The sequence below is a fragment of the Micromys minutus genome, assembly GCF_963924665.1.
Source record: "Micromys minutus genome assembly, chromosome: 18".
NCBI lineage: Eukaryota > Metazoa > Chordata > Mammalia > Rodentia > Muridae > Micromys > Micromys minutus.
The window spans coordinates 7,322,718-7,350,074 of record NC_137953.1 but is presented as its reverse complement, the minus strand read 5'-3'; positions in this window follow the sequence as shown (position 1 = coordinate 7,350,074).

The following is a 27,357-nucleotide window of genomic DNA, read 5'->3' as shown; positions in this document are numbered from 1 at the left end:
GATGTCCTTCAACAGATGAATGGATACAAAAATTGTGGTATGTTTACACAATGGAGTACTACTCAGCTATTAGAAACAATGACTTTATGAAATCTCTAGGAAAATGGATGTATCTAGAGAATATCATCTGGAGTGAGGTAACCCAGTCACAAAAGAACAGATATAATATGCACTCACTGATAATTGGATACTAACCCTATAAAGCTCTGAACACCCTAGAAACAACTCACAAACAATAAGAAGCTCAAAAAAAGAAAAAGCCAAAAATTGGAAGCCTCAGTCTTTCTTAGAAAAAAAAAATTGTATAGCACCCTCTCAGAGTGGGGTACACCTAGACCTTAAATCATCAATGATTGAAGAGCTAAGAATGCAGCCTTGTGGTAATTCTTGGTATTTAAAACCATTATGTTTAATCATTACAAACCAAGACAACTTTGACTATTTCCATGTTACATTTTGTTTTACATGTACTTTATGCTCATTGTAACTAGTAAGATTTCAATGGAGACTATCAAACCTTTAAAAAGATCAAGTACTGACAAAAATATATCTGTATAACTTTATGCCAAAATGCTTTTAAAAATCTGTACATGTATCTCTGCTTTAAAAATAAATAGTAGTATTGAAAAAAAAAAAAAAAAAAAAAAAAAAAAAGAAGTGCCAGAAAGCATGTTGGACTGTGTCAGTATTGAAGTTGTTTGCCTTTGTTTTCATCAGACTGGAGTTTCTCAGGTCAGAGGTGATGCTAATCCAGAAACTCATTCACTCGATCATTGTTTTTTGTTGTTGGTTTTTTGTTGTTGTTGTTGTTGTTGTTTATTTTTTTTTGTTTTTTTGTTTTTTGTTTTACTGTGTAGGGAGCGGCCTGACTGCACCCGCCAAGATGGCGCAGACATCCATCAGGCTTGCTTTGTGGTAAACAGGTACACTGCTCAAGTGCATACACATTCCTAATGCCAGGTGGAGCTATGCTAATCAGGCAAGTCACACTGCACCAATCCCTGGGGGACAGATCATCCCTCCCCAGCTAGACTGGAATATAAGGTGCGCGCAATCCGTGCTTGCGGTCCCTGTACTCAGCATTGAGGTGTTCCTGAATAAAGGCTGTTGAGAAGAATCCAGAGTGTCTTGTCTTCCTTGCCGGCCTAGGTAGACCCTGACATTACTGAACGCTAACAGTTTTTTCAGAATTGGAGGCAGGTATGAATAAAAGCTCAAGAGTAGAGAAATTCCTAAGGCATGATGAGTGATTTCTTCAGAGTTACTTGATAATTTAGGGGCAAATCATCTATGAATCTGAAGAGGTAGGCCTTGTATGGAGGAAGGTTCCTCTTGATGAAGAAAGCAGGGAAAGTCATGTAGCTGAATCCTTTTGTCCTCTTTTAAGGGTTGTCATGGTGAAAATTTGATTAAAAGTAAGGTAGACAGAAGGGCCAGTGAGAAGCTTCAGTGAGAAAAGAGATAGGCCATTTAACCCCAATAATCTGAATCTGATCCAAAGTCTTTGAAATGTAAGGCAGACAACTTGATCTTAAAGATTCAAGCGTATAATCAATCAATCAACTAATTGTATTTTAAGTACAAGTGGCCAGGGCAATGGTTCTGTCGGTGAGAGTATTTGCTGTGAAAGCAGGCGGGATCTGAATTTGGATCTCCAATGCAGACCCCAATATAAAAGTCAGGTAAGTTCTTGAGCCTTGACAGATGGCCACAAGAACTCCTGCTCATGGCATAGAAAGAGTAATAATTTGAGAAGTGGAAAGCAGATTCTGCTCATTTTATGTTTCTTCATGCCATCTCATAAAGAGAGAAGACAACTAAAGGAACATGGGGAAATAATTAGCCTCATTCATTCATGAATATTTAGAAGACATAATTAATTAGAAATTACGGTGTTCCTCATCCTCCCCCCCCCCCCGCCAGATATACCTTCTTGTAGAAACGAAAAGACTTGAAGGTATTTCTAATAATTACATTTATGACTACTATTTCTGTACATTCATGCAGATATCTTGGGCCATTTACTCTTATTCTGTGTCTCATATTTCTACTCAGTGCAGGTGCTCCAAGTGCTATTTCTGTTAAGCTTATAGGTTCCTATTGTTCTAAAAATTACATTCTGTGATTCTCTCTATTCAAATACTCAGTTTAAATGTTTGAATTTAATTTTTATTGTGAAACCCTATCTACAAGGAATGTGGCCCTCCTCTTTGCCTCCTGTAAAAATAGATTTTAATATAAACTCATCACTTGCCAACCAGTGCCAGTTAAAGCTAGAACATGAGTCACAATGTTGACGGCTTTTGTAACGAGGTGTATTGAATTTCTACACTATATGGATTACCATGTGAGTGGAATTATTCTCAATCAGAAGAGTATAGTGGCAGTACTATTTTCGCTATACTAGAGTTCAATTTTAGCTTAATAAAATTCTGTATTACACAGGGGAAAAGGTCAACTTGTTCAAAGTCTAAAGATGAATATGAAAATTACAGAGAACACAGGATAGCATGTGCATAAATGCATCTTCTATCGGAAGATACATGGTGAAAACTATGAAATGAGCTAAAAAGGAAAATATCCACCTACTCAATGTCTTGTTCTGTTCCCCAAGGAAAATTATCATTAAAGTGACCTTTCTCCTGACATGTCGAAATAACATAACTGATACATTATTTAATTATTTGCATAATTTAAATTACAATGGAAGTTAGGACAAAAAACTTTTTTTACTATTTTTTCTTTTTTAGAATAGGATGGGGAAATAAAATGCAATTCTTATGTTATTGAAATTTTTCCATAACTAAAAAAAATTGCACTTTACTCAAAACCGAGGATGTGTGATAAACAATGATTTCTACCCTAGATCAACATAACTTAGTCACATGTAGCTCTTCTCGTTGAACATATAGGGGTTGTCATTGGTGGCCTCAGTGACACCTGACTTCTGGGTTTATCCTTCATTCTTATTTGTGACAATAGGTACCAAGAAATGGGTTAAGTTATGCCCCAGAGATGAAGCCTTGTTTGAGGAAGTGAAATGTTTTAAAAGGGCAGGTCAGATCTTCTTTGGAAATTAAGCAGATGTGGGCAAAAAGATGCAAAGGTTCTTCATTTTGGGTCCACAAGCAGGTTTCCTCAAACTGCTAAAGACTCCAGGGAACAGAATAAACATGGCTCAAAGCAGAGAAGAAACAGCAGATAGGAGGTAGAGCTAGCCCTCCATCCTGTCTTTTATTGAAAACTAGACCATTAGTGGAGCTATTTGATACAAGCCAGCACTGTTTGCTTTCTAAAGTGATTATACCATCAATGATTGCTTTGCTTGTAGAGAATTTTCTCCACTCTCCGCAACCTTCCACACTTTCCTTTTCCCTTGCACATCTCCTCCTTGGAGCATGAAGGCTGTTACCTAAGTGCTAGTTTGCAAATTGGCTTTAGGATTTGTTTTCTGCCAGACTCTTAAAAGCAAATCATGCAAACTATTTTCCTCTCTGGAATACCTTAATGAGTAATGTTCAAAAGTTTCTGAGGCATGCTTTATTATTTTAGACTCCCAAATTAGAATTTTCTCAGTAATTCTGACATGTCTGTTTATAACAGTTCAGAGGAGGATGGGTGAGGAAGGCAACGTCAGTCTGTGAATGAGGATTTTTTCTGAAGAATTCCCTCATAATTTCCCTTCAGACGATAGGTAAACAATGTTTTGAAAAGATTTGCTGTTAATGTGTAATAAAAGACAGATAGCCTTATACTGTTCAGTGTAAAATTTCAGCAAAAATTTTAATATCCAATTGTTTCTTCAACTCTGATCTTTAAGAAAAAGGCATAGACCAAAAGATAATTAAACTTTAAATTGTTGGAGCTCAGAAACCAATAAAAGTCAGTTTCTAAATTTGATAGAAAACTTAGTGAATACATCACGATGCTGACTTTTCAGGATGCAGGGGATGGCTAAATTCACAAGGAGGCTTGCAGTACAAACCTCAGGGCCCGAGTTCAGATCCCATATTGTCACCAGCATTAGTAATAGTTGTGGGGAGGTCAGGATAAATTTACTGGTGTTTATTGATCATCTTTCAATCTAGCTGCATGTTCAGTGAAAGACCCTATCTCATACAAATAAGACACTGTGACCAAAGTCAGAATACCTCAAATCCTCCTCTAACCTTTGCAGGAACCTGTGTGTGTGTGTGTGTGTGTGTGTGTGTGTGTGTGTGTGAGTGTGTGTGTAACATTCATTTGTGTGCTTACTCACAGCACATATCATTTTTACATTTTGAAAACCAAAAGACTGTGGATCTGCTGGTGGTGGAAAGAATGTCATTCAGCACTTTCCTAAACCTTTAATGACAGCAAGGATGCTCTGTAATACTGTAATCTCAGCATCAACCAAGACAAAATGTCAAAATAACACAGTCTGGGAACCAGGAAAACAAATTCTTATGGTTTGTATCACCAGGGGTTGGCTCTAATTGAAGATATAGCCCTGTTGGTGTAGGTGTGACCTCCTTAGAGGAGGTCTGTCACTATGGGAGTAGGTTTAAGACCTTCATCCTAACTTCCTGAAAGTCAGTATTCTGCATGGAGCCTTCAGATGAAGATGTCAAACTTTCTGCTTCTTCTACACCATGCCTGCCTGGATGCTGCCATGTTCACACCTTGATGATAATGGACCAAACCTCTGAATCTGTAAACCAGCCTCAATTAAATATTGTTCTTATAGGAGTTGCCTCGGTGGTCATGGTGTCTGTTTACAGCAGTAAAACCCTAACTATGACACCAATGAAGACCCAATAAATGTGAGTACCAAGTTCTTATGCTAACCCAACCCCACATAGTCACAGATTTCAGAGCAAAAATATGAAAAGCTCTAAAAGAGACAGGAATTCTGGGTGCTAGCAGCAGGCCTGAAGATGAGCTTTGGAACACACCAAGAAAGAAAACTGCACCTTAAACATGAGTGTTCAAGAGAGACTATAGAGACAAGCCAAATTCAAAAGAATAAAGGCAGATTGTTAAGTTAAATTATTACAGAAATAGACAGTGAAAGATAGGCTCTGCCAGTAATTTGGTTATGCATATTCTCTTTCTTACAAGTAATTTAAAATTACAAATTCAACTTGGTGCACAATCTTAACTTACTTGTCATGGTTAGGAGACTAGAACCAAAGAAGAAGTGTTAGTGACAACTGAATGACCATAAAAGAAAGGGACAGGGAGGGAAATGTTAGACATGAAAATGCAATAGTAATCACCCCACCATCTATATAGTCACAATTCCTCTTGAACAAGCCTACTGTGTTTTTAAAATATTACAATATTACTTATTATTATTGTGTGTATGTGTGTGCATGCATTCATGTGTGTACGTGTGCATGTTTGTGTTTAGCATATGCACTGGCATGCACATGTCAGTATTTACCTATGGAGGTCAGAGGGCAATTTTATGGAGTCAGTTCTTTCCCACTATACTTGTATTCTTGTCAAAAACGCAATTTGCGCTATCTCTTAAGCTGCAGTTATATTAACATTGTGTGTGTATGTGTGTGTGTGTGTATATGTGTGTATGTGTATGTGTGTGTGTGTATGTGTGTGTGTGTGTGTGTGTGTGTGTGTGTGTGTGTGTGTGTGTGTGTGTGGTATAAGAGGTCACGTGCCAAAGTAAACATATGGAGGTGAGAAGTCATCCAGTGGAGTCAGCTGTCTCTTTCTATCATTACATTGGCTCCAGGTACCAAATTAAGGTCCACAGGTTTCTGTGACAAGCACTTTTACTGAATGGGTTACATTGTTGGTTAATTCATACTGTGATTCATATCTTCTGTCATAAAAGTATTTAAAAAAATAAGATATTATTTCAAACATCTTATTCTAATAAAAATTAGCTAAAATAAATATGGATATAATGTGAAGAAACACAGGAAAAAATAAAATAAGGGGAAGTGAGCATGGAAAAAACTATATATTTCTTTCATAAAATATATTCAAAACTATTATAAAAATATAAACCTTAACATGAAATGGCAATCCAAAGAAAACCAAAAGAGACAAAATAAAAGAGAATGTAAACGTTTTAACTCAGGGATGAAAATGGACAAGATCACTTTAGAATAAGAGAAAATAAGCTCAAAATATTGACATTAGGAGAACATACCAAAAATAGTGACATGAAGGATAATTGGGCAACCAAACAAATATAAATGATATAAAGGAAGGAAGAAAACAAATACAAAAAATAGTGAAATGCATAAATGAATAAATGAATAAATAAACAAATGAATGAATGAATGAATGAATAAATAAATAAATAAATAAATACAAGTGTTCATGTAGAATATTGTGAGAGAAATAAACCAAGAAAGATGTGTATAATATGAGATCTTCAATGAGAGTGAGAATAGCTGAAACCTAATATCTGAAACTGTATTTTGTGTAATAGAACATATAATAGAAATTAAATAAACAAACAAACTAGTATGGAGGGACTGATGGACCCCCAAGGGCTTGAAATACTGTCAGGAACAGTCAACTCCAAGATTCTCTACTACAGACCTCAAAAAGTAAAGTTTGTTCTCTAGTATTTGAGATAAGAAAATAACTGCTGTGCTTTTTATAAAGATAGTCATTGCTGTTAATTAGATTTCTCACCCATGCCCAGACAGACCACACCAAACACGGTTCTACGTGGAGAGGATTTAATAGAATGGGATGGGGCAGGGGTCAAGGCCAGGCAAAGAGAACAAGAGAAAAGAGAGAGAGAGAGAGAGAGAGGAGGGGTTTCAGTCTTTTGTAGGGGTAGTGATGTCACTTGCTCCCAGGTGGAGATGGGATTCAGAACCGATGTCTTCTGGGAATGCTTTTGCTGTTTCCATGGCAATTGATGTGCTAGGTTCCTGTCACCTGTGGGTGGACCCATTTGGAATGGGCTATCCTAATGCCAACAGTCATCACAGGAATCACACTTCACTGTTGTCTGATTTGTATATGATAGAATAGTGAAAATCATAAAAGTAAGAGGTAAATAAATTTGGTTATTAAATTTCAGAAAAAAAATGAAAAAAACTGCTGAGAGGAAAAAAAAAAATAGCTTAAAACTTCCAGGAAAGGCTGTGTGTAGAAGCACAGACCTGGAATATCAGCATTCAAAAGTCATGGGAGACATTGAGTTGAGAATAGTCCAGGCAATGAAGTGAGATCTTAGATGGTCTTGTCTCAAATTATTTATATATATATATGCATATATAACAAAGCCAGGAAGTGGTATAGACAAAGAAAAAATTGTGTCAATATCTTACAGAGGTTTACATATTTCAAAAATGTGATGGCAAGAGCAACTTAAAGAAGAAAGGGCTCACATTGGCTTGCAATTTTAGAGGGACCCAGTCCACCATTGTGGGAAAGCCTGCTATTGAGCAGGAAAGAGGACTGTAGCATGAACAACACACAGGTGGCACCCCTGCATCCACACTCCACAATAGAGAGCTGCATTACAAATCCCACTGGTGAGGGAGAAGAAAGAAATCACAGGACAAGGAAGGGAGGAATCAGGGTAGAAACAGCAACAGGGAGGGGAGGAGGGGAGGAGGGGAACATAATCAGGTATTGGGGGGCAGGCCAGAAGCCATGAGGGCCAGCAGAAAAAATAGAAATAGACAACCTCGGGATGTTGGAGGTGAGGGGACCCTCTAGAATGTGCCAGAGACCTGGGAGGTGAGAGATGTTCACCTCTCAAAGGGAGGAATCTTAGATAAAATGCACTACAGTGGAAAGAAGGAAATTCTAGAATCTACCTCCATTAGAAAGACAAAGCATCAAGTAGATGGATGTGATTGTCTTCCCTCAGTCAAAACTCTGACCCAAAATTGTTCTTGTCAGAAATAAGTGCAGGAACAAAAATGGAGAAGAGCCTGTGGAAAAGGAGGCCGGTGACAGGCACAAATTAAGATCCATCTCAGCAGAAGACCCCAAGGCCTCACACTAATACTGATGCTATGGTGGGCTTGCAGACAGGAGCTGAGCTTAGCTGCTCTTCAAAACATACAACAAGCAGCTGAAAGAGTCAGATGCAGATATTTACACCCAACCAATGGACAGAAACTGGTGACCCCTGTGGTTGAATTAGGGAAAAGCTGCGAGAATCTGAGGAAGAGGGTGACCTTAGAGGAGGATTAGAAGTCTCACTTAACTTGGACCTCCAAGATCTCTCAGGCTCTGCATCACCAACCAGGCAACATACACCAGCTGATATGAGGCCTTCAGCACATATATACCACAGGACTGCTGGGTTTGGATTCATGTAACCCTCAAGAGACGTGGAGTCCCAGGGAGTTGGAAGATCTGCTGGAGTAGGGAGGGTGGGGACACCCTTTTTGAGATGGGGACAGAAGGTGTGGGATATGGAACAGTCAGAAGGTGCAACAGGAGGGGGATAAAGTCTGGACTATAAGAAAAGATAAACAGATAAATAAAATGAGTAAAACTAATGCCTATATAAAGCTAACTCGAAATGACCCACTTAGTCTGAGGAGATAACACATCCTACAGGCTCTCCACACTAGTCAAATCTCCCCAGCACTGGGAGACCAAGTGTCCCCATGTTCAAATGTTTGAACCCAATGAAAACAGTTGTTATATCAATCACAACATCCGAGAATGGAAAAACCAGATTCAAAATCTTCAAAAATAGCAAAAACCAAAATGTGAGCCAAAATTTATGTCTGTCTGTCTCTCTGTCTCTCAACTCTTGCTCTTTAGTTCTTATATTTATTGAGTGTGTGTGTGTGTGTGTGTGTGTGTGTGCGTGTTTATGTGTGTGTTTTTCTGTATGTATGTACATATGAGTGGGCTTACATATGGAAGCCTAATATTAAACATAAGTATCTTTCCACACCACTATTTACCTTCAATATTGTGGTGGAATCTTTCCCTGGGTCCTGAAATTTGCTGGATTGCAAAATCAAACTTGTGTACATCTACCCAGTATGGGTATTCAAACATGCACCACCATACCTGACTTTTAATATAATACGAATACCAACTCCTCATACTTTGCCACAAGCACTTTGTTGACTGGACTAACTTTCTTAGCTCCTCAAAATTTTTTTCAGATATGCTGTCCAAGAGGTATCATAACTAGTGTTCAATATATCTGTTCTTGAGAATAATGTGTTTATCAGAAAGTCTTGAAGAATGTTGTACATTTACGTCCCACAAATAATTTTGACAATGGGCAGATAACTCTTTCAGTTTCTAGGTCTCATTCAGACTGAAGCATGAAAATGAATAGATAATATATAAATAAATGGTGTGGCTATTTAAAAGTAAATGTTATTTCAAGAGAGTCACAGGACCAGATGTGCGCTGAGTCACAAAATGCCTAATTTTGCCCAAGAGTATAAATTTTATTCAAATTGTAATGACTTAATATTTCATCAAAATGACTAAGGTTTCTAAAATAAATAGCTGGGACATTTTGAGTATTTGAATATGCATAATTAAGTATAACAGAATTAAGGATAATAATGAAAGTTGTTTTAAAAAATATTGTGTACTCTTACTTAGAAGATAGAATCCAAGTCTTGATATGAGAAAATAAATAGAAGCAGAAGAAAAGAGGACTCCTGCTGTTATGTAGGAAGTTGGAGGTCTGTCAGAGACACAATGGGTACAAAAATGTAAAGCATATTTAAAAAGAGAGCAGAAGATTCAATCAGAAAACATTGGCATAATTGGAAGCTTAACAATGCAAGCAAAATGTAAAACAATCAAGGAAGTAAAAGATAAATGATTGGAGGAAAATACATAATCTAGTTTAAAAGTATTCAAAGCAGCAGGGCTTGAGAGATGGCTCCTTTGTTAAGAACATACCTTGTTCTTGCAGAAGAGTCAAGCTGGGTTCCAGCCCTCACATCAAATGTCTCAAAGCCCCTGTAAGTCCTGCTCTAGCATTTCTGGCCTCTGCTGGAACTGACATCACATGCGCTTACCCCAAGACACATGAACAATTAAAAATAGTTTAGAATAGGTAAGATAACTAACTTTCCTGAAAATCTAAATGAAGGTTAAAAACAAAATGTTTAAAAAAAACAAACAAAAAAAAAAAAAAAAAAAAAAAAAAACCAAGAGAAAAGTCAAAGGAGCAGTGAAAACTGAGGCAGGGGCATTGTACTGCTGCACATATCAAGAACTCAAAAATTATGTGAGGATACATTTAAGAATGAATTTTTTAATGATATTAACAAAAATCATCCCAGACTTGTGTACTTGCATGTTTTCATTCTGCTGATTCTAGAATCAAATCTGTGCTCTCTTCTTTTTCTAAGATTTATTTGATTTTGTATTTAGCTGCATGTGTGAGTTTATATATACAACGAGCATACTGAAGACTATACTTTCGAAAGGAGCATCAAATCTCCCAAGGCTGTGGGTTACATATGAGTGAGGGCCCATCTCACGTGGGTCCGCAACAAGAATAGGAAGAACACTTAAGTACTGTGCCATCTCTCCAGCCCCTTTGTGCTCTTCTCTGTATTCCAGTCCATCAATGAGCAAAGGAATAAACAAAAAAAAAAAAAAAAAAAAAAAAAAACAAACCCTTCACATCAACTTTATGAATCACCAGTGCAGGAGATTTTATTATTCCTATTAAAAATATAGTGGGACATCACACTATGAAGAGACTGATGCATGGCAAAGGAGCAGAATTTCAATCAGGGAGGCATGTTTATTTTAATATTAGGAACTTCATAACACATCATTAAGACAGCTATGGAGTTATCTCTACTAATGTTGAGGGACCTGTATCAGAATTCAACACCCTTTCATAAAAGACAGTTCACTAAATCTAGCTCTAATTGCAGAAGGTTGTAATAACATGGCTTAAGATGCTTCAGAATATTAGTAAACAGACTAACTCAAACAATAACACCCTCCACTAAGGAAAAAAAACAATGTAAAATCCAATGGTCTTTCTATTACAAATAACAGAAAATCCTAATGATATGTAAAATATCTCAGGGCAAAAGAGCATTGCTGAGAAGAGTTATTTAATGAGAAACCTATAATTTCTTACCTGAGTGTCTTCATAAAGTAGATAGTAATTAGTACAAAGGTCCACAACTGAAAAGAAGGTATAGTGTCAGAGATTTTGGAGCACTACACTCGAAATGGGATATCTGTATTAGACATGTTTTCTTTTCAAGTCTTAGGAATCATTGCCTAAGAAGTTGCAAAAAAATTCGAAGAACCAGATGGTGTGGATGACTCCAAAGAAATAGAATTGTCAAAACACAACAGGACTGATGGACATAGGAACTCACAGAGAACGCACAAGACTTGTTTGAGTTCAAACTAGACAAAATTCCAGCAAGAAGAAGAAAGAGTAGGCACAGATCTGACCCTAAAGCTATCTACAAGTGTTCCTTGAAAGGGAAAGGGAGTTTTCACTGGTAATGTGACACACTGTGTATATCAATCACAGGGCAGAGCCCCTCTTAGAGGGAGTCTCTCTCTCTCTCTCTCTCTCTCTCTCTCTCTCTCTCTCTCTCTCTCTCTCTCTCTCTCTCTCTGTGTGTGTGTGTGTGTGTGTGTGCGCGCGTGTAAGGGCTGATATGATGTTCTTTTTCTTTTTGTGCTTTTTAAAGTATTATTACTTTTATTTTTATAGTCTAGCTGTGGCCTCCCTCCCATTCCTCCATCCAAATTTCTTCATCTCCTCATTCCTGTATTCCAGAGAATACCCCCTCTCCACCACCACAGGCCTCCCCACTCCCTAGGGGCAAGACTCTTGAGGCATAGGCACATCTCCCACTGAGGCCAGACCAGGCAGTCCTCTATTTATATATGTGTCTGGAGCAGGGGGCTGGGGGACTGACTAGCTCCTGTATGCTGCCTGGTTGGTGGCAGTCTCTGTAAGATCTCAGGAGTCCAGGTTAGTTGAAACTGTTGGTTTTCCTATGAAGTAGACCTCCTTCACAGCTTCTTCCAGATTTTCCCCAATTCAAGCAAAAGGGTACTCAACTTCAGACCAGTAGTTGGATACAAGTAGTATCTGCCTCAGTTAGCTGCTTCGTGGGCCTCTCAGAGAACATCCATGTCTGTAAGCACCCCATAATATCAGTAATAGTGATAGGCCTTAGTGTCTACCCTTGAGATGGATCCCAACTTAGGCTGATCACTAGACCTCTTTTCTCTCAGTTTCTCGTGAAGTTCTTTTAGACAGGAAATAATCTAGATCTCTGTTTTTAACAGTGGGATGGCAACCCCGTCTCCCAACTTGATGCTCTGACTTTCTACTGGAGGTGGTCTCTACAAGTTCCCTCTCCCCACTGTTGGTCATTTCACTAAGGTACCTCCCATTGAATTCTGAGAGCATCTTACCCCCCAGGTCTCTTTTACTTTCTAGAGGGCCCCACACCTCCCATCCCTAAAACCTGATCATATTCCCCTTTTTCCTCCCTCTACCCTCTCTCACCTAGGTTTTTCTCTTTGTTTTGTGATTATTTTCTTTTTCTTTTTCAAGAGAGAGAGAGAGAGAGAGAGAGAGAGAGAGAGAGAGAACATGATGTTGAGTACATGAGACTGTCTGTGTACATGTGTGTGTTTCTGTGTGTCTATTGGTCTGTGTCATACTTCTTTTTTTTCTTTTTTTTTTTGCTGCTTTTGTGTATAAGAGATAGAGAGATAAAGATAATACATGGAGTTGAGTAGGTATGAGGCCTAGGAGAAGTTGTGAGAGAGGAATGATTATGTTAAAAATGTATTGTTGAAAAGTTTTCATATTTAAATATAAAATAACAGAAAAAAAACCAGTGGGAGAGGTGGCTCAGCAAGCTCAACCACATGCTGCTCTTGCAGAGGACCTGGGTTCAGTTCTCAACACCAACATGGTGGATCCCAACCACCGTCTTCCACACTTTGGATTCTGACACATACTTCTATTTCTCTTGGGTTCAGTGTGGAAATGGTACACACATATACATGCAGACAAGCATGTATAAAATAAAATGAAAAATCAAAATAATTATAAAAATAAAAAAGACAGGGATGATCATTGTCCAGTGAAAAAAATCAATTCAATATTACAAAGATATCAAATATACATATGCATCTATTTTCAGCACATTTCAATGCATGAAGTAAATATTAACAGACTTAAAAGTAAACACAGCTTCCCATGTGATAAATATGGGCAAGTTTAATAACTCATTGTAATAGTGTACATATTGTTAGATACTAAGCATAACCATTAAAATTTCATGATGTGTATGTTTCGTTGGCTTGGTGTTATAAAACTAGAAATTGATTGTAAATAAGTTTTGGAGATGTGTGTGGGAAATGGATATGTAAATGGGGAGTAGTGTGGAGGCACTGATTCCTGTGGAGCTGAGGTTAGAAGATATTGTGAGCCATCCCATGTGGAAGCATAGAGCCAAAGTCCAGTCCCCTAGGACAACAGCAAGTGCTTTTATGCAATAATCTATTTTCCCAGCCTGTTGAAAACTATATACAAACAAAGATGTACAAAAGTTATTCTTGATCAAATGAGGCATTTCAAAAGCACAGAAAGATCACAATATACAAATTTTCACTGCATATGAACTCACTAGAAAAATAAAATGAAACAAACCAAGGTTATGAACTGAAAGAACAATATTACAATATTTAAATGAGAAAGAAATATGAAGCAAAGCAAAATATTCCCTCATTAAAACTAAAACAAAATAAAATAAAAACTACATTAGATTTACTTCTCTGAAAAGAGAAATAAAGTTGCAAGTCCAATGTGGACAGGTAAACTGAGATCAATAGAAGTAAAATAAAGTCAAAGGTCAAAAGAAAGATATTTTAAATGATATTTTGCAAATAGAGTCTGGCATTTGAATGAGAAGGTTCACTATACACGCATATATTTAAATCTTGGCCACAATTTTAGGAAGCACTTAGAAAGGATAGGTGTGGCCTTGGTCAGAGATGTGACACTTGGGATGAGCTTTGAGATTTTATAATACTATTGTTTCCAATTAACTCTTTTTACCTCCTCCTTCTGGACCCAGATAGAAGGTCTGAGCTCATTCGGATCACATGCCTGTTGCCTGTTTCCATGATGAATGGCCACAATGAGCTCTCAACCCTCCGAAACCATGACGAAAATTAAATGGTGTTTGTCTAGGTTTCCTTTACCCTGGTGTTTCAACACAGCATTCGGGGGGTATCTAACTCCTATAGAAAGTGCTAGATTCAGTGATTAATGTGGTTACTCAATAATTTTAAAACTGAATAACCATATGGTCTAGTCATTTCACATGATAATTATCCAAGAGAAGTGATATTAGTATGAAGACTAGATATGTGTCCACCATATCTATTGCTCTGCTATTCATAATAGCCTGGATTTGAAAATAACCTAAAGGTCCGTCAATCTTTCCAAAAATACCTGAATACAGAACGTCACAAATATGCAATGGAGTATTATTCAAGTAGACAAAGTGCTGAAGCCTCAACATTTGTGAGCTGGAACCGAAGATTATATTTAACAAATAAGACACATGGGCTTTCTCATTCATAGAAGTAATATAGAAACAATTTTCCATTACTGCAAGTAAGAAAAGAATGCTAGCTACCACATATTTGGGAAAAGACAGGGAGGGAGAAATGGAGAGTGCCTCACCACTGGGTGCAACTCATACTTGGAAGTTTTATGGGGAATACACAGTGCTGAGTAGTAACAACAATAAGATAGTTTGTTTCCAAAGACTGGAAGGATGTGCTTTTCACTTGTTGGGCATGAAGAAATGCTGTTACAAAGAATCTGGATTCACTTAATTTTACACAAATACACACTTTAGTATATTTGTTAAAGTTAAAGTTAAGTCAAAATTTAAAAACAACATTTAAGTTATATTTTGAATCAAGAAATTTTTGAGAAAAAATAATGAGAATAATCACATTATATGCAAAAGGTGGGTCTTTTTGTTAACAGGAATTTAGAGTGAACAATAAAGTCATTAAATACAATGAAAATTATTAGAATAAAACGAAACTTAAAATAACTAAAACTTAATTGTTTTCTGGATGTAATTTGGGTTCTCTCCAAATATCAGTGATAACACTGCTTTATTGTAATACTATTGTGCTCCTTTCTCACTTCTTAGTCATGCAAACCTAACTTAGCTTGATGCCCAGGCCAAAGCAGTCTGCATTAGTCAAGTAGCAAAAATAAAACATTACTCATCTGAAGAGATGGTTCATTATAGTTGGCATTTTCATGTTTTTTTTTTAAATCAAAAATATTGCTATGTACTTGGTAATCAAAGCTGTTACAGCTCTACTGCTCTACCATGATAATATTTTTCATGTGTCTACATGTGATGAAAGTAGTTTAAATGTCTCTCCTAATGTTAAGATAAGAACATAATAGTCATCTGCAACTACAATGCTGTGTAAGTGTTGGGAATCACATTACTGAAAGCACCCATTAGACAGTGCTACACAGTTTACTCTTCTTTCTTCTCCTATATTTCATATCTCCTATGTCTTTGAATGCTGTGTTTCTGTATCACTCTGATTACAAAGGGTGAGCTTAATTTTATCACCACACTGTATTGTCCTGTTAATGATTTCCCAGGATTGAGAAACGAGAAACTCAAGCGTCTCTCTTTTATAAATTGGCACTGCCCTGTATCAATTTGAGGCAACTCACTAAATCCTTGGAGCAAGTTTAGTTTCCAGCAAAAATATGGAAAAGTATATGTGATTCATGCTGCATAACTTAAGTTAAAATGACACAGCCCATGCTAACCTGCCTCATAAGATCTTCAAAATCATTGACATGCAAAATAGAACACTCCCCCCAATGCTGATAAAAGATAGTTTATTTTGGAACCAAAATACCATTGACCATGACTCTGGGTGAAACACAGATTTAGGTTATCCATATTTGTAGTTATAATATGGGAGAATTTTCATGAAGTGATATATATTCTATATTATAATTATTTATGGAGAAGTACAGTATATCCACAGGCAAGATACAGTGTTTGGTGTTGCAGTAAATATTAAATAGTGGCTTAACCTTTTATCCCTTGCTTGGACAGCTTCTGCTAGGCCATCTGGCACTACAGAGATCTCTAACTTGGCGCTCTGTACTGCCTCTAAGGACTCAGATGCAGCCCATTCCACCACTACTGTTGCTTCTGTCCTTGCTGCATACAGCTGTCCCAGTGTTCCTTTTCTCCACTGCCCAGTACAAGCATGACTAAATCCATTAACTTATCAAACAGGTTTATATGTTAAATTCTCAATCCACAAACCCTCTACACAATAAGCTTGCAACCAGTGGACAAAGATATGAACTGGCCATTCAGCAAAGATAAATTAGACCCATAGAAAACTCTTAGAAATCATCATAACAACCTCATCAAGCTAGATATGTGACAAGAAAAACATACACATGGGATTCTATGTTACCTTCCTAATCTCTCCTCCCCCCTCCCCACATTAATCCCTTCTATTGCCTTCTCTTCTGGTCTTCCAGCTTCTTTCCATGTCCATTTCTCTACCATCCAATAATGTATCACTTTTACATCAACCCACAGTTTGGTCATTTGTAGTTGAAGTGAAAGAGGTTGTGAGTTTTATGAACTGAACTATCTATATTCCTTTGTAAAAGCTGTAATCATTCTTAACCATTGATCAACACACACACACACACACACACACACACACACATATATATATATATATATATATATGATTTTATACAATATTGTATTATATTATTTGATAGAAATTTGGAAAGGGTCAAGATAAAAAAGGGTATATTTGTAATATTGTTTTTAATTTTTAAATTGAATTGATCCTTTTTGTATCCACTTTTTTTATTTCAATACCTAGAGAATATAAAAATATTATATGAAGAGTAAATTTATTAATTAAATATAAATATGTTCTTTAACTTAAGTGCTTAACATGCTTTGTTGCTGCAAGAAATTAATAGGATGGAAACTGAGCATGGTGGTTCAAATTTGTGATGTCAATGCTTGGTGGAAACAGGAGGGTGTGGAATTCACCATTATTCTCAACAACAGTATTGAGTTTACATGGGCTGTATGTAATTTTCTTGTCCTAAATAAGCATGTATAGTACAACAGATGATGCCAGAAATGAAGAAGAAAAAGTTAGAACCTAAGCACTGGGAAGCCTGAAGTAGCATATTCTTAACACTACTGGGATCGGCACACAGAGACTCAAAGGTGGTTGTGGCTGCCTAAAACCTCCACGTCATCAACTAGAAAAAAAATAATAATTCGCACATGAATGAAGGAAGGTATCCCAAGCCTGGGAGCTATTGATGGTTGATGAATGCTACAGGAAAGAGATTGATTTCCTTCAGGGATGTGAACACTGTTTAGATTTCCCATAGGAAATGACACACCAATTTGTCCCAGTGGGTCAAAAACAGATGCAGGAAGTTAGGAAGGACATATTTGTTTGTTTGTGCTTGTTGTTGTTGTTGTTGTTGTTGTTGTTGTTGTTGTTGTGTGTGTGTGTGTGTGTGTGTGTGTGTGTGTGTGTGTGAGAGAGAGAGAGAGAGAGAGAGAGAGAGAGAGAGAGAGAGAGAGAGAGATCTAGGAGGAGGAGGGAAAGTATATCAGTGCAGATGATTAAAATACATTTATTCATTTATGAAAGTTTCAAAATAAACAAATTAGTAACTAATCTTAAAAAGAAAAAGTTTAAAAATGAGAGAATTACAAATGGGAGGCAAGAGATAATATACACTATTAGGATTATTAATATTAATTCTTATCTTAATATAGCAGTACATTTTCTGGGTAAGTTTTTTTTGTTTTTTTTTTTGTTTGTTTGTTTGTTTTTTTAAGAAACCTACAGTTTTGTCTTACTATAATTATTACCTGGGACAATTTATTTAAACCAAGAAAAGGCTAGTTTGAGAAATATTAGTCATTCTCATTGCTTTGGGGCTACAGAGGCCACTTTGGAGCAAAAGTGCTCAAAGCCAAATTAGGATCCCAGGACACCCTTTACGTTCATGCATCTCTGGATAGCATGACCTCTCTCTGAACCACACCGATTAAACATTCCAGCATCATTCAAAAGAAATCCAGATGGAGACTCAGTCCTTGAGACCAACATCTCTTAGGGACATGTTTCTGAACCACGAGAAAACCAGACTTGTTTTTTTCCTCCATTTTTGTCAGTTTTCGTAAAATAGCACCTTTTGTTTTTCAAATGTTCCCCTGCTCCTTAAAAAATACCCAGCAGAAGTCAAAATTTTCTACCTCTGACAATACGCATGGTTGCTATGGAAATAATTATGACTTTTGGTGTGAAGAGGACACAAAAGCTGGGAATTTGAAATGTGAAGAAATAAATACACTATTATCATGCAAAACTGCTTGGTAGAGAGGCATTTAAAGCAGAGCATGAATTAATCAGGTTGTTTCAACACAGAACACCTTCGAAAATCTTAAAAGTTTTGGCAGCTTCAAAACTTTGATGAAGTACAGGAAGCTAGTGGAATTCTGGTGGTTAATATTCTACAATGTCTCATATGCATAGTTAGACAACAGTTTCTTGTCTTTCTTTGTCCTGGAGCCCTAGGGCTTCATATATGCTACAGGTGTGTTCTATCATGGAGCTATAATCATCCTGACAAGACATTTTAAATATTGAATTAATTTTCCAGTAAAAGGCTGAAATAAGAGATGATCAGAAACTAGAAATACATGGTGAAAAATAAGGTTTGCCATTTTTTACTTTTAGTTTCTTACTTCAATGTTAACATGTTTCCTGAGAAATGCTGAATAAAATACTGTTGCTATAATCTTCCATTTTAAATAATATTTACTGTAGTATGAACACACTCTAAATGAAATGTTATTTTCTGATTCCAAAATGTGACTCATTTTAAGTACAATTTAAAAAGTTATCTATGCACTGAGAAATTACTCTGAGGTGAAGTATATAACATTATACATCAGGCCCTACTTAATGTTATATTTGTTTTACCTAAATGAAAGTCTTTTCCCCATTTTATTGCACAGGGATTAACAAATCTTGACTATAGATTTTAAAACTATAAGTACATTGCAAAGATACTTAATAAAATTTATTAATATACACTGAAATTTTAGAATATAAGTTAAATATAAAATATGCACATCATATAAAATTTGCCTAGATATAAAGAATTAACATGTAATTTTTTAATTTATAAAATCTGTATTCATGGAGATGCTTTATAATCATTGACACTTTTAAGGGCTAAATTTCTAAGTAGATCACACTGGGAAATACATGTGCTTTTGAAATGTTAATAAGATTTGAAAAGCTTAAGTTCCAAAGACTTAGAAGAGCTAGTTTCTCTGATTATGAAATCCAAAACCTTTGGACTAGAAAAAATTTATTAAGTAGGCATGTGTAGATAGATCACTAAATGTAAGGGACTTTGTTTTTTCACAAATATTAAGAAGTTAACAAATAGATTTTGAAAAGCTACTACTTTAAAGAGGTCTTTAAAAGTCTCCAAGACTTCAATTATTTAGATTCTTGTCAAAATCAACATTGAAGATGGTGAGAGTTCTGTTATGTGGATTAGAAAAATATCTGAGACTATCCCATACAATAAGCCCATTAATGGAAAATGGACATGCTCCTATTTCCCTTTTATATTGAGTACTTGCAGCTATAAAAGAAAAGTGAATATGAATAGAATGGAGAGCTCTTCTGAGATAATGGAAAAATGATAGCATTTCTAAAATTTCATAAACAGTAGTATAATCATGTATTCTTTATCAGAGATAAGATGATAAACATGGTATTGGAGAATTTGCTCTGTAGTTGAGAACATTTTCTTTTCCTGCAAAGAACCAGGATTGAATTTGTTCCCAGCACCCATGATTGGCAAATAACAACCACCAGGAACTCTAGCTCCAGGTCATCTGACACTCTCTTCTTACCACTAGGAAGAGTTTCATCCTTGTGAAAACACACACACACACAGGTGAGGATATGCATTTAATAAAAGTAAAAAAAAAAATATCTCTTTATAAAATGGCAGAGGTTAAGTAGACTAATGTGACTTCTCCCATTCTTGAAGGAATATACCTCACTTAAAGGCGTGAGCTTCACATCTTTGTTTGATTGTTTCATATCTTTGCTGGTTTTGTTTAAACTTATCTTCTTACCACAATATCATTTAAAATTCTTCTGTCCATAAAATTGAAAAGAATTCCACAGAGAGGTAAGTGGACACAGTCAGGTGGCTCACAAATCTCATTCCAATATTCCTTGTGTTGCAATACAACATAGGGGACAGTGGCTGCTCTAAAAGTTGTTGGAGTCAAAGAGAAGGGAGAAGAACAAATTGGCCTGAAGCAGTTGTTTTAGAAGAAAAGTCAATGATACAATGTGTCTGTCAAAATGTCTAAGTAGCCCTGGTCTGGAAATGCAACTCTGTAATCTCAGCAATGGAAGGCTGAAGCAAAATAACAGAAGGTTCAAGACCAGCATGAGTTACTCTAAAAGGTGCTGGTCAACCTGCCTGACAGGTCAAATGCCTCTTTTGTAACCACTCAAAGCAAACCAGACCAATAATGTTATGTCCAATGAGGAAACACTATTATGAAACCCAATTTGCCATTTTGATTACTCTGTCACAGAACACAAATCTATACATTTTCTGTCAAGATGTAAGTAAACAGCTATTTTAAGTTCTTATTGGCTTCTGTCTGCAGAACTTCCCACACAGTAACAGTTTTATTTATTTTTTATTACCTTTGAAAACATATTTAATTTTAACTATGTGCACATGTGTGCAGGGGTTGGTGTGAATGAGAGTGTGGCTCCTGATGCTGTAGAGCTAGAGTTAAAGGCAGTCATGAGCTACCTGCCCTGCACGCTTGGACCTCAACTCAAGTCTTTTTATCTTTTGGACCAATTTTTCAGGTAACAGCAATCATTTTATTGTCTGTGTATTTCCAGGTATTTTCAGTTTTACTGAAAAGTTTAAAAAAAACTATGCTGAATATCCTAGCACCCTTCCATATTTAGTATGAGTTAATGTCATATATCTCAACCTAGGTTTCTTAATGGGACACGATCCTCAATTAATATGAAGTCAACATCATCAAATAGAAGACTGGGGCATTTGAGTTTAATCCATGTTACTAATTACAAAAATAACAATATTAACAACCATAACTTATTACGTGAACTCGATACATGTTTAGTTCCTTAATGACCAATGCTGTCTTCAAAACAGCATTTATATAAGAAAATACTAGCTTGATTTTACCAGTATAGCCCTAATGTTATTTCTTGCTTAGACCATGCCCGCCATCAGGTTAACAAATCTATTTAGTCGCTGAACTTTGTGGAATGAGCTGCCCAGTCATCTGACCTTCCTTGCTCTGTGTGGTAGATTCCATTGAAGAAGAGATAAAACAAGGAGCCACAACTGGGGGTTAATTCTTTTAATTCTGGCACATGGAAAGATGTGAAGGAAGTGCCTGGAATTTGAAGCAAGTTTAAGTTACATAGTATATTTCATGCCAAACTGGAACAAATATTTTAAAAAATTTCTCAAAATAATAACAAAATAATATAATAATTACGGATAAGAGAAAGAGAGAGAGAAAGAGGAGGGGGAGAAAAAAGAAAGAAAAATAGCAATTTCTACTCTTCTTTTACTTGGGCTTGGAGAAGATAATAGGTGCTTCTCTCCTCAACATGCCTTCTGCATGGCTCCCTCACTTCTCTACAGAAATAAAGGGAAGAAGTAAATGTTCCTTAAATCAACTGGTCTCAAACACAGAAACAGCATTTAATATCACAGGTTTAGCATTTAACCCCCAGGAGTGTCTTTGTGTAGATTTCTAATATTGTCCTATTATATTTTTAAATTTATTCTTTTCCAGAGCTTTAGCCTCACACATTCTATGTGAGTGTCTTATCAACTGGTACACACCCACAGCTCTCAGATGAAAGCGTTGTCACTTGCAGATCACAACATTAACACAAGTAAGTGAAGCAACATCCCTCATTTGGACTGTAATCTGAGAGACTCATCTGTTTGCTTTATGCTGTTTAATTAGTTATATGGAATATGGGAGTGCTTTACTTAGATTTAGGAACTATCAAGTTCAAGTGTATAATAAAATAAAACAATATGAGTAATTATTAATAAAGGCAATAGTTAGAAATCTATACTCTCTTCATTCTATGCCTCCATTTTATGAAACCATCTTAGTACAAGATTACTTGTGCAAGGCAAAGTTGCTTGCTCTATTAAATAAACAACTCTTTGGTTCTCTATTTTCTATATATAGAGAGAATTTACTGGTCCTATGAGGTACCTCTTAGGGCTATGTGCAAATCAGATAAATGAGTTCATAGAATGTGCTTAGGACCATGCCTTGAATATTATAAACATTTAGTGAAGTTGTTTGTAGAGATGATATTACCAACCCATCCCCCTAACTTCTTGTGGTTTTCCTGTCAAAAAACAATTTTTTTAATGTGAAAAAAGGGTGTCTATTTAGAATTAGCCATCTGCACTCAGTTTCGATGATCCAAATCTTGTTGGCAACACCTAGAGAATCATAATCAGGAGCCAAGCGAACATTTGCCTTATTCTCTCCATCAGACCTTATCAGGATATGGACTTTGGACACATAATGTCATGGAGTTTCTTCACCTGTTTCACCTGGAGCTTGTTGACCTTGCATCCACAATGAACAAAGCGTGTTGTTGCCCTCTATTATTTTCATGGCTGATTCAGTGGTCAGTGGGAATTTGATGATGGCATAGTGGTTCAGCTTGTTTCTGCTGAGTGCACTATTTTGAGGGTATTTTGCCTGGCTCTGGAGCTGCAGGGTCTTTGGCTTCCAGAAAGTTGGTGATCTTTTATTTTGGCTGTGGATGCCTTTCAGTCCTGCCTTCCCTCAAGGCCTTTGCTTTGGCCTCTAGATTTAGGAGGGAGAGGAGCTGCTTTCCCTGCTTTCCAAGACATCTTAGTGAAAAGCTTGGAAGACATTTGCATTTCAGAAAAGGAACAGTTTGTCCAGCTGTTTTATATGGCTGGGAAGAGATAAAAACAATAACCAATATGAAAGGTCACCTAGGCTTTCAATGGACCTTTGAGGCTCTTCAAGTCCATAGATCTACAGAACTTCTTAGCTTTCCTTGGTTTCTTATGAAGGTTAAATGCAAGATGGAAAGTCAATTATTTCCTTTATATAGGTCCCTAAATAAGACCATAGGAAGTTAATTGTAAAATTAAATGTATAATAGCTTCACTGAATATGCATAATTCTTCCATGTTTAACACTTCAGGCTGATTACCTTGTTCCCCCTTGCCTGAGTTCAGCACATATAGAAGCCGTGGCATATTTTCAAAGTAGAATATTTCTTATTCATTATGATCTGGACACAAGATACCTCTATCATTAACCACATCTTAAACTATCAACTGTTTTTTTTTTAAGCTCCATTACTCCTCTGTAGAATGATATCAATACAGCGCGGATTTCCAATATGTTATTGTTGAAATTGAAAAGTAGTTTAAATTTCCCTTGGTCAATTTAAAATGATTGCAATTTTCAGTTGAAATACAGATTACCATGACTTTATACAATAGACAAGTGAAAGTCAGGCTGTAATTACCCATTAGAAAAAGAAACTCACTACTATTATTAAAAGAATTGCATCTCGGAATGTTTCTGGGCTCTAGGATAGCTTTGCCCTTTGAGTGAACTAGTCTCAACTCAGAAAAAAAGAAAAATAATATTTGGTTTTCTTGATTTTTCTCTTAATGAGTGTGGAAGAAATATAAACACCAGAGTAAATTTAACTAAAAGGAGAGCAACTTGCAATTAGCTCATGCAATCTATTCCATTTTGTAAATTTTTTCTTTTATTCGCTATTTTTTTAATTTACAATGCAAATATCATCCCAGTTTCCTTCCCTGTTTTTCCTCTTGCACCCACCAACACTACTCCCCTACTCCTGATTCTATAAAGGTGCTCTGCACCCATGCACCCACCCACCCACTCTCTCCTGCCTCCCCCCAATGGCATTCCCCCACACTGGGGCATTGAGCCTTCATAGAACCAAGGGCCTCTCCTCCCATTGATGCCTGACAAGCTTATCCTCTGCTGCATATGCAGCTGGAGCCAAATGTACTCTTTGGTTGGTGGTTTAATCCCTGGTATCTCTGGGGGGGTCTGTTTGGTTGACATTGTTGTTCTTCCTTATCAGAAGACTATGAGAACTTAGAAGTAAGGAGAATGTATCCTCTGGTGCTGTAGTCTTCAGTCTGTATGAAAATAGAACATCATACTTTATGAGGTTGCTCAGTGGTAAAGTATATATGGCTCCTGATCTCTAGAACTCAAGAGCCTGTGTGTAATCTTTTTTGACTTATAAAAGCTTGGAGTTGGAGAATGGATTTAAAACTTGTTAACTGTAAATATGAAGAAAACTTATAAACAGAGACTTATATAAAAACTACACTCACTCTCACACACACACACACACACATACACAAACATATATGTATATATGTATATAAAAGAAACATCCAGAGTGAATGAAATTGCTTGTGCATTGAACATGTCAAAGTGATACCAATCGTGTTAACAGTTACTATATGCTAATGAAGTCAAACTATTTTTTATAAATATCAAATGTGAAGCACTTACCTAAAACTCATCATCTTCCTGAGTCTACCTCCCTCAGTACTGTTTTCCTATGCTTCTTGGCTAAGGGTGGACCAAGATGCCATGTATCTTTCCAATTTCTGTGTGTGGTTTGGTTTATTGTATGAAGATGGGAACACTGCTGATGGTGCTACTTTTTCTGTGTAGGAAAGGATTACACATGGTCTATATTGTTAGCCAAACATTTTTCTTTATATAAACATAAAATTAGCTTGCTCCTGTGGAGGCTCAGAGCCCCGTCATAAGGAAATGTTAAGGTTGTGAGGCAGGACGGCATATGTGTGTGTGTGTGTGTGTGTGTGTGTGTGTGTGTGTGTGTGTGTGTGTGTGTATCTTTATGTATGTATGCTGCATTGGGTATCAGGCCAGGTTATATTTTTTAGAAGTGTTTTCCTTTTCAAATTTCTTTATAGAGTTACACTTGTTGTCAATTCTTTTTACCCCTGATCTCTCCGGTACTTAGAATATATCTTTATTGTTGACTTAAAAATATTTAAATGAAAAAATAATAGTGAATGACTTAGTTCATAAGAAAACTGATATGGTAAAGGAATATAAATGTCATGGCATTAAAACTTCACCATTTGTTTATGATGAAGAACTTGATGGATAATTGGAAAGAAAGAGATGTCACAAAGATTTTCAAAATCTTTCCATACTCTTAGATTCAAATGTCACATAAGTTGCATTTATCACTAGGTTTATATTATGCAGTGTAGGTTGATGTCAAAGCAATATATGATTGGACAATAGATAGTAGACATGGACAGAGTCTTTGTAAGGTGAAAGAAGAGGAAAGAAGGAGATTTAAAAAGGAAGAAAAGGATGTCCCATGTCCTCCCTGTGGTTCTGAGTAGCCATGGGTATACTTTCTAGAGATGTATTTATATGGGTTAATTTATCTTATCAAGGTGGGCAGTTTATATCTTTGTCACTTGTTGTAAGCTTATTGTGTGGAGGGATTGTGGGTTGAGAATTTATTATATAAATCTGTTTGATAAGTTACTGATTGTTGAGTCATGATTTTACAAGGTTGTGAAAGACAGTGTGTGAAAGCAATGGCTGGCTGAGAGGCAGCTGGAACATGAATTACAGCTCTGCTGCCTGCACCTGCATGAGGTGAGAATAAGTGGGGCCTATGGTACAAGATGTGTGTGTACCAGGCTTGGTAACTAACTACCTAGGTGACCTGCTAGGCTCCATGCTGGATCTGCTCCCTGGAGTAAGAAGTCCTGCAGAGTGAAACCACAGATTTGTAGCAACAGAACTCTTTTCTATTCTTACAGGAACAACACAAAATCTAATGCTTATAAGAATAATGTGTTTCTAAAGTTTTGAAAAATACTTTAATAATCTAAAATAAATCTGTAAATCTATGGAAAGTGTTTTCAACCATTAAGAAAAATTGACTTCTCTGGCATCAGTGGGAAGGGAAGGCCCTTGGTCCTGTGAAGATTCAATGCCCCAGAGTAGTGAATGCTAGGGCACTGAGGCAGGAGTGAGTAGGTGGGTGGGTAAGCACCCTGATAGAAGCAGGGGAAAATAAGATAGGGATTTTCAGAGCAGATACCTGAAAGGGGAATGACATTTTAAATTTAAATAAAATAACCAGTAAAAAGAACCTGACTCAGAAATAAATATTTACATAAAATAAATATATATCTAGACATTATTATAATGTGTTAAAAGTCTGTATCTTATAACAATATTTTTCTCCATAATGTGTTTTTCATGCGTTAGTTTTCTTTGAAAATGTAAAATATCAAGCTAAAATACTTTATAAATATTTTCTGGCCATTGATTTTTACTTTTCATATTTGAGTCTGTCTTTCTTTGTTTCTACCTTTTTTTCTTTCCTTCATTCTTTGTTTCTTTGTTTCTTTCTTAATATTAAGCACATAATTTGAAACATCTAACTTAATATCCAAAAAAGAAAAATTGCCATGGTGTATTTTACATTTCTATTGATAAGAACATCTGATATATTTTGCATGGTATGAAGTATGTTTTTGACTCCTTTATATTTTTCACATTATCTCCCACAAATTGTTCTCTTGAATAACTCAGAGATAATTGTTTGTTTTCTCTTGGTTTATTAAATTAACAAAATTCCATTTGGGAAGACTCACGTTACCTGATAAATGAAGTGTTTTAAATAAGTGAATGTTTTAGCTACCAATAAAATAATTTTCATATTTTATGTAAAATATAGATAAGAGGGGCTGGAGAGATGGCTCAGTAGTTAAGTGGCTGTCCTTGCAAAGGATGCCAGGTCAGTTCTCAATGCTCAGTGCATAGATGGGAGTTCATAACTGTCTGTAATTCCATTACCAGGTGATCTGTTTTTGTCCTCTAACCTGCATGGAAACTGCAGAAATGCAGTGCACAAGCATTTACTCAGAAATACCACACAAATACACAAGCACACATAAGTAAATACCCGAATACAATAAAATATCAAGCAGAGAAATGTTTATGAGGGTTGAGTGCATACAGGGTGTGCATCTGTGAGACTTCAAGCGTGCTTGATTGAAAATGATGGTTGATTATCTCTTATTTTAGACACTTCAGCATGCTGGAACTTTCTAGTCTCTCTACGGAATGTTTTTGT